This window comes from Hoplias malabaricus, chromosome 2, assembly GCF_029633855.1.
Source record: "Hoplias malabaricus isolate fHopMal1 chromosome 2, fHopMal1.hap1, whole genome shotgun sequence".
Classification (NCBI taxonomy): domain Eukaryota; kingdom Metazoa; phylum Chordata; class Actinopteri; order Characiformes; family Erythrinidae; genus Hoplias; species Hoplias malabaricus.
The window spans coordinates 63,797,646-63,812,079 of NC_089801.1; the positions used below are offsets into that span (position 1 = coordinate 63,797,646).

At 40.3% G+C, this 14,434-nt stretch overlaps 1 long non-coding RNA gene across 1 annotated transcript; it reads right to left on the reverse strand.

Moving 5' to 3' along the window:
- Nucleotides 1–4,606: 4,606 nt before the first annotated feature.
- On the reverse strand, nucleotides 4,607–10,472 carry LOC136687232 (uncharacterized). Its single transcript, XR_010800421.1, has 4 exons — nucleotides 10,351–10,472; nucleotides 7,984–8,217; nucleotides 7,251–7,386; nucleotides 4,607–5,942 (listed from the first exon to the last, which is right to left on the reverse strand). It is a non-coding gene; the product is annotated as an uncharacterized lncRNA (long non-coding RNA).
- Nucleotides 10,473–14,434: the final 3,962 nt, after the last annotated feature.

Genomic DNA, 14,434 nt, shown 5'->3' on the forward strand with positions numbered 1-14,434 from the left:
CAGGATAGAGAGCAATACTGCATTTCAAACTCAGACGTAAATGTGACCATACATTTAAAGGTGGAGAAATGAACAGGAGGCTGGGGCTTGTGCAGGACTATATTTAAAATTTCATTTCCCTGTTACACCACTGAGAGGAAACCTGAGAAAATAATTATTTATAAACAAATTAGTTTATATTACATTTCAGTCATTTTAACACAGGGTGACATGGTGTCTCTGAAACACTGCTCCAGGGTCAGAGAACTAATTCTCATATTTCCAAAGTGGAAGATTGGAAGAACCAGTGACACGGTGGTGCAGCAGGTAGTGTCGCTGTCACCCATCACCTGGAGGTTGTGGGTTCAATTCCGCTCTGAGTGACTGTCTGTGAAGAGTTGGTGTGTTCTCTCTGTGTCTGCGTGGGTTTCCTCCATGTGCTCTGGTTTCCTCCCACGGTCCAAAAAACCTCACAGGTTGATAGGTGGATTGGCGACTCAGAAAGTGTCTGTAGGTGTGAGTTTTCCTGCCTTGCACCCAATGACTCCAGATAGGCTCCAGACCTACCGCGAGCCTGAACTGTATAATGTCTTACAGACAATGAATGAAAGAAAGGTTGGAAGAAGATCACTGACTTTGAGGAGTGTGGTGTGTTCTCTCTGTGTCTGTGTAGGTTTCCTCTGGGTGCTCCACTTTCATCTCCCACATTCCATTCCAATCACAAATTCCTATAGAGGCTGTGAGGCAGTGTGTGTGAGTGAATGTGTAAAATTGTCCTCCTGTGTGAGTGACTGGGTGAATGGGTGAGTCTGAAATTTTCCTTAGGCTGTGGAAGTGACTGGGTAGCTCACAATGTTTCTGTGTGAGCTCCAGCTTCATGTACACCCAAGTGAATAAATTAATTTTATCATAGGACAGTTAAACAAATGCTAGTTAAACTAAGTTTTAACTAAAATAAAGCATCAAAACTCTCAGTTAATTAAAAAATCAAAGCAAACTTATTTGAAGTCAACTGTGAGTTTTCTTGCACAATGTGACTAAAATCAACAAAAGGGATATGTGAGTATTACAAAGTAAAGCAAATACTCAAACATATGGAGCCAAATCATTCATTCATTATCTGTAAACCTTATACAATTCATGGTCACGGTGGGTCCAGAGCCTACCTGGAATCATTGGGCGCAAGGCGGGAATACACCCTGGAGGGGGGGCCAGTCCTTCACAGGGCAACACAAACACACACACATTCACTTACACACTCATGCCTACGGACACTTTTGAGTCGCCAATCCACCTACCAACGTGTGTTTTTGGACTGTGGGAGGAAACCGGAGCACCCGGAGAAACCCACGCGGACACAGGAAGAACACACCAACTCCTCACAGTCACCTGAAGCGGGAATCAAACCCACAACCTCCGGGCCCCTGGAGCTGTGTGACTGCGACACTACCTGCTGCGCCACCGTGCCGCCCAGCCAAATAATTAACATTATAAAAATTAATATAAAAAAAATTAAGATTATGAAAATTCATTCATTCATTATCTGTAATGCGGTTACTGGAATCATTGGGCGCAAGGGAGGAACACACCCTGGAGGGGGTGCCAGTCCTTCACAGGGCAACACACACACTCACACTTTTGAGTCAAAAAAATCCACAGACAAGATCTCCAACCATCCACAGAGCAAGTGGTTTGATCAACATTTTAATGATTGTGAATGTCCATTACAAACATCAGACATTTATAGAAATATAAACATTTCTAAATAAACACTCTGTTCCTTATTTGAGTTTATATTATTCTGCATAATTAAATGAAATGGTGATTGCGTTTAATGACATGTCACTATTAAAATTTTACCTTTTCGGCTCCTGCCATGTTCTTGGGGGTTCTTGTATAAATTGAGCGTAATTCAGTAGTCCTCAGTTTCATAGTTTGTTTTGAACACACAGGCTTTCCATGATCCTACTTTTCCTGAACTGCATGTTTATATTATATCATGATGGCAAGTTAACAGAGCTTTTTCCAAAAAGACACTGTACAGAAATGACCCCTGTTTACATGAAATAAGGTCAGATCATGAATACCTTTCATTTAAACTGTGATATTTTTTACCCCTCCCTGGATCACCACCTTAACATCGTGGAGTGGCTTGCGTACCTGTGTGAGCCTAGGAGCTATGTTGTCGGGGGCAATGGTAGGGTATCCCAAGGCAAATTGGTCCTAAGTGATGGGCCAGACAAAGAGTTATCCATAAAGACAAGGATGAAGAGATTAAGAACAGGGACACAGCTTCCCTTCCCCGGAGTAGGGTTACCGGGGCCCCACCCTGGAGCCAGGCCTGGGGGAGGGGCTCCTTGGTAAGTGCCTGGTGGCCGAACTTTCACTCATGGGGTCCAGCCGGGCTCAGCCCGAAGGAGCAACATGGGTCCACTCTCCCATGGGCCCACCACCTGTGGGAGAGGTAGTAATCCGGGTCTGGTGCATTGTGGATCGGGTGGCAGCCGGGGTCTGGAGCCTTGGCGTTCTGATCCTCGGTTACTAAAACTGGCTCTTGGAACATGGAACGTAACCTCTCTGGTGGGAAAAGAGCCTGAGCTGGTGCGCGAGGTTGAGAGGTATCGGCTAGATTTAGTTGGGCTCACCTCGACACACAGTATGGGCTCTGGAACCAATCTCCTTGAACAGGCTTAGCCTGTTCGTCTGGGTTTACCCCAGTGGACGAGAGGGTAATTTCCCTGTGCCTTCGTGTTGGGGAAAGGGGTCTGATGGTTGTTTGTGCTTATGCACTGAACAGCAGTTCAGGGTGCCATGACTTGTACTTGTTCTGCTGGGGGATTTCAACGCTCACGTGGGCAATGACAGTGAGACCTTGAGGGGCGTAATTGGGAGGAACGGCCCCACTGATCTGAATCAGAGTGGTGTTCTGTTATTGGATTTCTGTGCCTATCACAGTTTATGTCCATTACGAACACCATTTTCAAGCATAAGAGTGTCCACAAGTACACCTGGGATCAGGATACCCTAGGCCACCTTTCGATGAGCGACTTTATACTCGTATCATCTGACCTGCGGGAATATGTTCTAGACACTCTAGGGTGAAGAGAGGTGCTGAGCTGACAACTGATCAGCACCTAGTGGTGAGTTGGATCAGATGGCGTGGGAGGATGCTGGACAGACCTGGCAGGCCTAAATGTGTGTTGAGGGTTTGCTGGGAACGTTTGGCAGAGGATCCTGTCAGAAAGATCTTCAACTCCCACATCCGGCAGAGCTTCGACTGCATCCCGGGGGAGGCCGGTGACATTAAGTCCGAATGGGCCATGTTCCAGACCTACATTGATGAGGTGGCTGAACAGAGCTGTGGCTGCAAGGTTGTCGGTGGTGGACACCCCAGGTGAGGGAGGCTGTCAAGCTGAAGAAAGAGTCCTATCCAGCCCGTTTGGCTCAGGGCACTCCGGAGGCAGCTAACAGGTACTGAAGAGCCACGCGGCTTTGGCTGTCGCTGAGGCAAAAACTGGGGTGTGGGAGGAGTTCGTGAGGACATGGAAAATGACATTGTGTTGTATTTGTAACACTGTATATGGTAGGGTTAGGAGTTGTTGATCTTGACTGGGGACATCATTAGGCGGTGGAAGGAATACTTTGAGGATCTTCTCAATCCCACCAGCACATGTTTCACAGAGGAAGTAGAGTTTGGGGATCCTGGGGAGGGCTCGTCTATTACTGGGGCTGTGGTGGCTAAGGTAGTAGGAAAACTCCTTGGCGGTAGGCCCCAGGGGTGGATGAGGTCTGCCCCGGGTTCCCCAAGGCTCTGGATGTTGTGGGGCTGTTCTGGCTGACACGTCTTTGCAACATTGCGTGGACATCGGGAGCAGTGCCTCTGGACTGGCAGACTGGGGTGGTGGTTCCCCTTTTTAAAAAGAGGGATCAGAGGGTGTGTTCCAAGTATAGGGGGATCACACTCCTCAGCCTCCCCGGTAAGGTCTATGCGGGGGTACTGGGTTGAGAGTCCGACTGATAGTTGAATCTCGGATACAGGAGGAACAATGCAGATTCTGCCCCGGTCGTGGAACACAGGACCAGCTGTTTACCCTCGCTAGGATCCTGGGAGGTGCATGGGAGTTTGCTTAACCAGTCTACATGGGTTTTGTGGATTTGGAGAAGGCATTCGACCGTGTCCCTAGGGATATTCTGTGGGAGGTGCTCTGGGAGAATGGGGTACTGGGCTCTTTGCTACATGTCTCGACTGGCCTGGGAACACCTCGGTATACCCCCGGAGGAGCTGGAATCAGTGGCTGGGGAGAGGGAGGTCTGGGTTTCTTTACTCGGACTGCTTCCCCCGTGACTCGGACTCGGATAAGCGGTGGAAAATGGATGGATGTGATATTTTTAATGTAACTAAACATAAAAACCTTGATATATTCATAAACCAGAGTAGTAAGGTACAGGGCACAGCAGGGAACCCATTATTTTATGAAGAAATATTCAGAAGTCTATTAAATGCCATACAATGATAATTCTGATATAAAATATTCAGACAAATTTAATACAAATATTCAAAGTTTAGATTCAAATACTTTAGCTCCATAGAAACAAATCTTTAGTTATTAATCTCAAAAATCAGGGATATTATTCAAGTTTATAATGGTGAAATAACCCATAAACATTTTCACAATGAGAGTTAGATACAGCCGTCTCATTAGGGGTTTACATAGTAAATTCACTTGTGTTAAATCAACACTATCGGTGTTAAATGAACACTGTTAGTGTAATAATTTAACACTCTCGGTGTCAGGTTAACACTAATAGTGTTGTGTAGTTTAAACACACGTTCGCAGCTGAACACTCCTGTAAACTGTCAGAGAGGAGAACATTTAAACTTGTCTTTTTTAATTTATTTTTATTGACAAAATACAAAACTGAATAAAGTATTTACATTTTATTGTGCTCTTATGTGCTCAAATAGAAATTAAAGATTTGATTACATCTATTTTAGAATATGTAACATTCTACAGTATGTAAAAAGATCTAAGTGAGGGTGATGACTATGACAGGATTTCACATTTTTGACACAGTCTTTAATACAGGAATGCTGCTGAACTCACTCCTTCTGACAGGTGTCCTTTTCTTCAGGTTTAAAGACCCATGTCACAGTAAAAACATAAACATTTGCTCAAAATGCTTTCTGCTCATAAATATATATGTAGACCATGTTTGTAAGGTGCTGTGGAGGTATTTGGGCATAAAGTTTAAATTAGCTTTTGCCTTGTGTAATTTCATACACATCTATTGTATAAGGTCTTACATAAACCTTAGTTAAGTTTCAAAACTTAATCATAATCCCTCGTGTCTTACAGGCTTTACATGGAAATATTGCTGCCATTTTTGTTTTTCTGAACAGCAGTTTAGAGTTGTGATAAAGAGTTATATAAGAGTGTTTCAGCATGGACTGGCTTTTTAAGTGAATATATTAGTCAGAGTAACTGAAACAACCTGACTCCTCTAAGGGATAAAATGATGAAATATGTTGTGTATAAACATTGTTATGTTTTTTTTTTTTTTTTTTTTTTTTAAAGTAGATTTCAGATTAAAAAAAATACACAAAACTGCAAAAGAAAAATATTCCTAGACAACTTTCCTACACAGTAAATTCACTAGTGTTAAATCAACACGATAAGTGTTAAATTAACACTGTTAGTGTAATAATTTAACACTCTCAGTGTTAACACTAATAGTGTTGATTTAACACTGGTGAGTTTGCTGTGTAGGTTTCTTAGGATTCTTCCTGGAACTGTAGATGTGTCTATCAGAGTAAGACAGACGGCATCACTAGATTATAATAAAGACCCTGAGCTGGTGGGTCTCAGGAGCGTTTGTAAATGTAGATGGCGTTCCTGCAGCTGGGGCAGCTGTGTTCCACGTCATGACAGGAGTGAAATGGAACCAGACAGCACGGCCAAATACTAAAGAAAGGACAAGGAACAGGAAACACAGTCAAATGTTTTTGTTGATATTTCAAGTGAAAATGAATGAACTTTACCTGTGTTTTTACAGGGAACACATACACCACTTCCTAGTACAGACTCTCTGATACATACAGTTTTGTATGTGTGAAGAATATAGGTACCACTTTAGAATAAGACGACACTTATGAAGGTTTTTAAATGGATAGAGAAAAGGGCTTAGGACTAAAAGGTTGTAGGTTTGATTGAAAGGTACAGCACTGTATTGAGGGAATACATGGCTGAGGGGACCTCAAATAAGGCACCAAATCCACAACTGCTCCCCGGACGCCGGGGAAGCTGCCCACTGCCCTGGGTGTCTCTTCACAGCCCCTAGTTCACTAGTGTGTGTTCACTGCCACAGAAGGGTTAAATGCAGAAGACACATTTTTTTGTATGTTTATTAATAGTTGCGATTTATGTTGTTAATACATTATTATTCATTCATTCATTCATTATCTGTAAGCGCTTATCGAGTTCAGGGTCACCAATCCTTCACAGGGCAACACAGACACACACACACATTCACTCACACACTCACACCTACGGACACTTTTGAGTCGCCAATCCACCTATCAACGTGTGTTTTTGGACTGTGGGAGGAAACCAGAGCACACGGAGGAAACCCACGCGGACACGGGGAGAACACACCAACTCCTCACAGACAGTCACCCCGGAGCGGGATTTGAACCTAATACATTATTAGTCATTAATAATCTGATATAACACACAGATAGAAAGGGAAACAGTGATTAGTTGTTTGCCAAATAGTGAAACCACATCCGTCTAACCTCAGATCTAGCCAGATACTGACCTCACTTTGTCTTCTCCATCAGTCAACTTTAAACCTGCCAGCTCCAGAACATATTTGTTAATATGTTTAACCCTTTTTTGTACATCACCGATAATGTGGTGCTGACCTGAACATGTGAAATGACTAAATTCACATTCTCAAGTCTGAGATTATTGTTTACTTCAACATTTTCAGTAGGTTTCTCTATTTGACAAAAAAGGTCTTATCTCTGTTACAAAGGATTATTAATGACATTTAAGGTTTTGACAACCTAATTTACTGCCATATTATAAACAGGTATTTAAACCATTTGTAAGCTTTTCTAAACATAGTCTTATTTTAAAGTGGTACTTTGGGTACTGACAAAAATCAGACAGGGCAACACTGTAGCACATATCACATACATTGAATGTCCTTTGACCAGGTCTCTCTCGCTCACTGTGTGTGTGTGTTCTGTGTGTGTGTGTGTGTCTCACGTAAATGAACAGTGGCTTCCAAAAAGGCTGCAGGAGGCATTGGTGTCCGCAAGGACACGGGTCACTGTGACAACGTCAAGCTGACAATAAGGACATTTGAATTGTCCAGGGATATCTTTCAGGTCCGGCTTAGACACTGCCATACAAACACACACATTTGTTTTTTTACAATATGAAATACTACCTAAGATTTATTATCATTTGTGTGCAATTAAATATATACAAATCTATAAGGTAATCCCATAAGGTTACAATTTCTTTGTATATTTATTTATTAGACAGATGTTTATCAAATACATACTGTACAAATGTAAATGTCACGTCTCTAACAATTCATGATGCTGCCTGATAAAAAGCACAAATTCTTTCAAGACGTGAAACCAGCCACTGCTTTGTGTCAAACTTTCACCAGCGCAGTACGCACTTGGTGTAGACCAGTAACTGGCCCTGTGCTGAGAGATGGTAGGGTAGGAGGGTCACTCTCGCTCTTAGAGCTAAGGCTAATTGTACTGTCTGGGACATTAGACCAAAAACATCAGCAGCATCACCAATGATCGACCTTGTGATCGCTCAGTGATTGGGCCAAAGATTTAAGCATGGCGCCGCTCCAGAATCCTCCAGTGATTTATATCTGTGGTCGTAACTCAAAATGAAAGAAGAGCTGGTGCTACCACAGGTACGGAGCATGGTGGACCATAGGGAGAATGACATCAACAAACTGTTGAAGACTCACCTAGCGTGTTTACTTTTGTGATGACTGGAGACTGAACTACTTGTACAGGCATCGGTTGGAGGACTGTCACTTGTGGTATAGCCTCAGTCTGGACTACTGCAGGGTTAGGTGCCTGGGAGATCACAGTTACCTGTGGCACAGGTTCAGTTGGACATGCAGGACTATCTTCCGACTGTATGTTACTGGATTCAGTTTTTTCAAATACAACCTCGTACAAAGGTTCATCCATTACAGCTGTAGAAGAACAAGACACACATCCAGAGAAATCAGAGAAAAAATAGAGGAACCTATGAATTTATTTGAGACGATATTATTGTGATGCTTAAGGCAGTTGATGTTTTTGGCTAACGTAAATTTTACATTCAACAACTGTTGTGCTTACAACATTTCCTGTTAAAAACAGATATACACTGTAAAAAAACATAATATTTACATAGAAAGCAAGAATCAAACATTATTCTCCCATAAAATTAACATGTAAATCATTTATTATGGCTCTAATATCTTAAAAAGACCCCTGATTAATCAACTTATTTTAGGTAAAAATGTTTATTTTTTTGCATGCATGAGACAAAAGTAATGACAAATTTTCATACTGTAGTGGAGTAAATTGTAAGATATTTGACTTTGAATTTTAGTTAAATTAAAGTACAGATACACTGAAGTACATTTACTTGGTTACTGTCAACCACTTCCATTCATCATGAAATGTGAAGGACAGCTGTGTTCAAATGATGTAGTAAAATAAAAATCAACTCCAGTGGAGATACATGTTTTTTATCAGACAGCAACTATTAGTATGTTTATAATAAAATATAAGATATGACCATTTTTTTTTCAATTTTCATTTGATATGCTTTGGACAACTGGGAATTTTATGACCCATAACATGACTGTGAGTTTCCAAAGAAATACAGCACAGGCCTATTTTGTTCTTTGCAAAAGAAGATAAGAATAACCAGACTGTTTTGTTTTTAGTCCTGGACGTTTTTGTGGTTGTAAAGTCACTGCTCGTTGGATATGATTAAAATGCAAGTTTTCTGATTTAACCCCCTTCCTACAGTTTCTATATAATTACTGCTCATATTTCAACCCTTTTCTGACAGGTTTGGCTCTCCTTTGACTAGTTTCTTCCAAGTACTTGCTTTGTATTGTCTAGCAGAGGTTTTACATTTACTCGTGTTACTGTACTTGAGAAGGTTTTTTGTGTATTTCTTCTTTTTAAGTAGTTTTTAAAATCTGTAACTTTACTTTTACTTAAGTACAATTTGCTTGAAGTATTGTACTTCGCAATATTTTAAATCACACCCGTTACAAAGTAAAAAATGTAAATAAAAGTTCAAAAAAAAAATTGTGCACCAGAAACTACCGAAATGTGAATGAAGGCCTAGAGAGGAATCTACTGGTAAAATAAAAAGAAACAGAGACAGACAAAACCCAGCTGAGTGCAGAACCCCGTCGAATTCTGAATTGATTTGGAAAGAAATTAAACCCTGGCCATATTTAAAGGACTTCAGCTGTGTATGAAAGGTGACATCTTTATAATGCAGTGTAAGCTGTGTTTGCCAAGAGAGAATGAGCAGCTTTTAAAAACCTTATGAAATTTATATCCTCTTGTCCTTTTTGTGCTTACACAGGATACCCCCCCCCCCACAAGAACTTTTACCCTGAGTACATTTCAAATGCACTACTTTTAACTTTAACTTGAGTACATTATTAGACCGGTACTTTTACTTGAGTAGAATATTTAATACTCTTGTAAGTGTTGTCTAGTGAGGTTCATTGTAAAGTTAAACACTTCTAAATGAAAATGTCACATTTAATTTTGCTTCACTTACAACCACAACAAAGAGTGATTTGAACAGAGGTGCTTATAGTTTTGCAGAAGACTCTGTTACACAGATGTGTCTGGCTGCAAAGGGCTGTCTCTGTGTCTGTCGTCATTGTACAACAGTTGTCTTTATTTGTTTCATCTACACCAGCAAGTCTGGTGACAGTATTTGCACAAAGCACATTTTAAAATTAATCACTTTAAAATGATAAAAGTGACATTTTATCCGTAACATTAGAAAATTATAATAGGATACGTTTATTTTTCTGATTTGCTTTAGACTTTCAAAAAGCACTTTTTAAACTAACACAGTGATCACAGTGTATAATACGCAGTTATCAGTAAAACTCAGTAATGAATGACACTGCTGGAGTTCATATTCATGAATATTTCCCTCAGATGCATGGAATTAACATTTACTCTCACTTCTGAAATATCAAACATACGTAAACTGCTAATGTTTTTTACATTCTCAACAACAAAATAAAGAATATTGTCATCTATTTTTACAAACACCAATGTACACATGGACTTACCTGGGTTCTGTGGAGTTTTGAGGATATCTGCGTTTTTGGTTTGATTTGATTTGCTCAGGTTTCAGTAGCTTTCAGTGGATCGTTATATGAAACATTGTGTTACAGTGACATGCTCTCATACAGCAAAGTGAAAGAATGTGAGGGGGGAGGAACAAAGTGGAGATAAAAATGTAGTGTTTTTCTTATAGCAGATGAGCTGATAACAGAAAAAGTCACATACGTATTTAAAGTTACCACTTTACAATAAAGGTACATGAAAATGTATTAATTAATGAGTGAGTAATCATTAATTCCTGCACGTTGTAGATCACGAGTCATGAATATGTATGATGTAAGCATGTCTCATACATGCCTTAATGCTGGAGTTGAATATGAATTACATAATTAAGGTACAAATTTCATCATGCGACATGAGTTATTCACAATGTACATACAGGCTTCATGGCAGTCATCAGGTAAATTGTAGTAAACGCTGACTCACCAGCCGTCACCTCAAAGGCAGAGTATAAAATGCATTAGTAAACCATTACTTCTTCATGCATTCATAATGTTTGTGGCTCTCAAAGTGAAGTGGTGAAATAATTGATCTTTAACACTGTTGTGCAAATGATTACGTAAATGAAATAAGCCATTAATTAATGAACACTTATTTATTGTTTAGATTCTAAACTGGCATCGTTCACAAAGGCTTTTAAACTAATAAAAGATTCTGTGAATGGAGTTTAATTGATTTCATGTTAAGTCCAATCTGTGGGGATTTTATAGAGTCAAACAGCTTGTGACGCAAAAAACCCCAGTGGGTAGTAACTGGCTTGTTATAAATCACTGCTGCTTGGAGGACTCCTAGTGGCACATATCCAGCAGATTACATGGACCCTCTAGTGCTGCTTTGTTGTAAATGTGATGTTAAAGAATAAACTTTTTGAGTAAGTTTTACCGGCTCCAGCCCCTTGGCATCTCTGTCTGAATTATTCTGATCCTAGTGAGGAGTCTTTGAAGGTGATACTCACCATTTCAAATTAATTGAATGACCAATGACTAATTTAAACTGCTTTTTAAATCATCCTAAGTTGTACGTATTTGGAAAAAATAATTTGTTCAGTGCATGTGTACATTAAGTTAGGTTTTCAAAGCCTTAATCTTGATCTAAATCCTTTAAAGCTGAGTATCTGCACATAGTCTTCAAGTAGATTACAGTTATTAAAATCAATCCTGTGTGTGTGCCTAACAACTGACAAACTCTGTAGTGAATTAAGAAAAAAAATTCACCTGCATTCAAAGTCTTGCTTAGGTTTATAATTTTTTATTTTTACAAAATAACAACGTAAATAAAAGATTTAAAAAAAGTACTAATCACAGTACCACTCTGAGGTGCTGCTGGACTGGGTCTTTCTAGTTTTAAATATTTCAAATACATTTTATCTGAGTCCTACCACAAAGTGTGCTCTATCTACGCCACTTGTGTGAACACTGAAATAAACAATGCATTTGGCGTAGGTTTGTGCTGATACTGATTTGTTAGAAAAAATACCTTGATTGGTATCAGCTTTATTGTGAAACAAAACGAGCTTTTGTGTGATGCTTAAGTCAGTAAACAAGACACAACAATTTATGATACGACATTTTGACAGTTTATTTCTTTGTCTCCTCCTTCTTTATTATGTCTATATCCGGGGCTACTAGAAAACTAAGGTATGTGTGATTTAACACTGGCGTAGTAAGGACATGAACTGTGACTCTGTTGTTTTTCTTCACTGGGTTGTTTGCAAAATGTTTCCATTATTAACTACATCAAGGGCATGCTTGGTTTTTTCATATGTTTTTTCTGTCTCTCAGTCATGACCATGGGAATGTGCTGAAGTGTAAACAGCTGCATCTGGACCGTCCTGATCAACGAGTCTGGTGACATTGCATTTGTGGTGGTAAAAGACAGAATAATTTGCTACACGCTTGTGTTCACCCCGGTGGTATCAAAAAGCCAGATTCTACCCACTCCATTCTCTATAGTCTACAATTATTACTTATTTTGTTCAGGTATTAAGAAAGGATATGCCTGGGAAAAGAAAAATGTAACAATGATGTGAATGTCTCATGTGTTTATAGTGAAGAACTTTATACTACAATCCCACCATTTATCCATCCATCCATCCATTATCTGTAACCGCTTATCCAATTTAGGGTCGCGGGGGGTCCAGAGCCTACCTGGAATCATCGGGCGCAAGGCGGGAATACACCCTGGAGGGGAGGCCAGTCCTTCACAGGGCAAAACAGACACACACACACACACACACATTCACTCACACCTACGGACACTTTCAAGTCACCAATCCACCTGCAACGTGTGTTTTTGGACTGTGGGAGGAAACCGGAGCACCCGGAGGAAACCCACGCGGACACGGGGAGAACACACCAGCTCCTCACAGACAGTCACCCGGAGCTGGAATCGAACCCACAACCTCCAGGCCCCTGGAGCTGTGTGACTGCGACACTACCTGCTGCGCCACCGTGCCGCCCACGATTTATATTATGATAATTTATTTTGGAATTCACAATAAAGAAATACAATAAAAACAAGAATCTATCATTTGTTAATTATCTATACGCGTGTTGCTTTATTTCACAACAAAAGCACAGCAGGTGAATATTTGACTTTAAAAAAAGCATCCAACAAAGGTTCAGCAGAGAGGTCCTCTTGCTAAACAAAGAGTCAAAGAGTTAAAAAAAAAAAACACTTCTCAGTACAAAACTGTACAGAATCAAGGTTTTTCACCACTTAACGTGGCCAAGAGCCGCCTCCTACTGCAGGAAAACAAATTTGACTGACACACAACAGGACCAATCACAAGTCGTCTATTTTGGCATGATGCGTAGAAGGAGGCAGTTTTCACGTTGGACCAATACCAGAGCCAGTACAAAACAATTCACAGAAGTGCGTAGATGCAAATTTACAGAGAGCTAATCAGAATGAAGCTGGCAGGATTCTGACAGTGAGGCCAGGTTTGTGCACTGGAAGTAACTTGTGAGCTGAGCTTCTGTTGCTGACACCACTAATGAATGTGAGTAACCTTTGAGCCCTCAGACTGCACTGCATAAAAACCGTCATACTGCTGTGAAGAGTACTAGTATATTTCTCTTAGAGTGAGAGATAGAGAGAGTTCAGTAGAAGAGATTATTAGGCTGCTCTTCAGCAGGTGAAAAAAAACTATTTGTTAATCTGATTGTGAAACACATGACAGGCCCGGTCTGACCAACAGAGCGTCACGTTTTACACCCTCTAGTTTCTATTTATACCTCGTATCAAACTTTTCATCTAAACTCTGAACAGTGTACAGCTGAAAAACAACAGGACCAGTGCTCACTTAATTAAAGATCCATACAAGGAGAGTGAAATAGAAAAAGAGGAGGTGATAGAATGATAGATCAATAGAGTTAGGTAGAGATTGATAGATAAATGTGATATAGAACAGTGACAGAGTTAGATGAGAGATCAATAAATTAATGGAGAGAGATAAATAAAGATAGAGTCTTAGATATGAAGATCTATAGTTAGTTGGAGAGATCAATATAGAAATAGTTAAACAGAGGGATAGAGAGATCAATAGGGATGGATAGTTGGAGGGAGTGCTGATTAATACAGAGATGGATAGATAGAGAGACTGATAGATAGAGACCTATATAGACAGATAACTATTAGTCCGAAATGAAAATGTGAGCAGCAACAAAATAAAAGTCTGAAAAGTAGAAAAAACATGAGAGCAAAATAAACGATTAATCAACCTCCATAAAGTAAATATATAGCTGTAAATAAAATATGTGTGGAATAAAGTCACTTTCTTTTGTCCATTTCCCAGCCTCCGTACTCTGGCACATTTAGTGCAAATTACTGAGTCATTCATCCATTCATTCATTATCTGTAACCCTTATCCAGTTCAGGGTCGCGGTGGGTCCACAGCCTACCTGGAATCATTGGGCGCAAGGTGGGAATACACCCCCCCATCCACCTACCAACGTGTTTTTGGACCATGGGAGGAAACCAGAGCACCTGGAGGAAACCCACGCAGACACAGAGAGAACACAATTACTA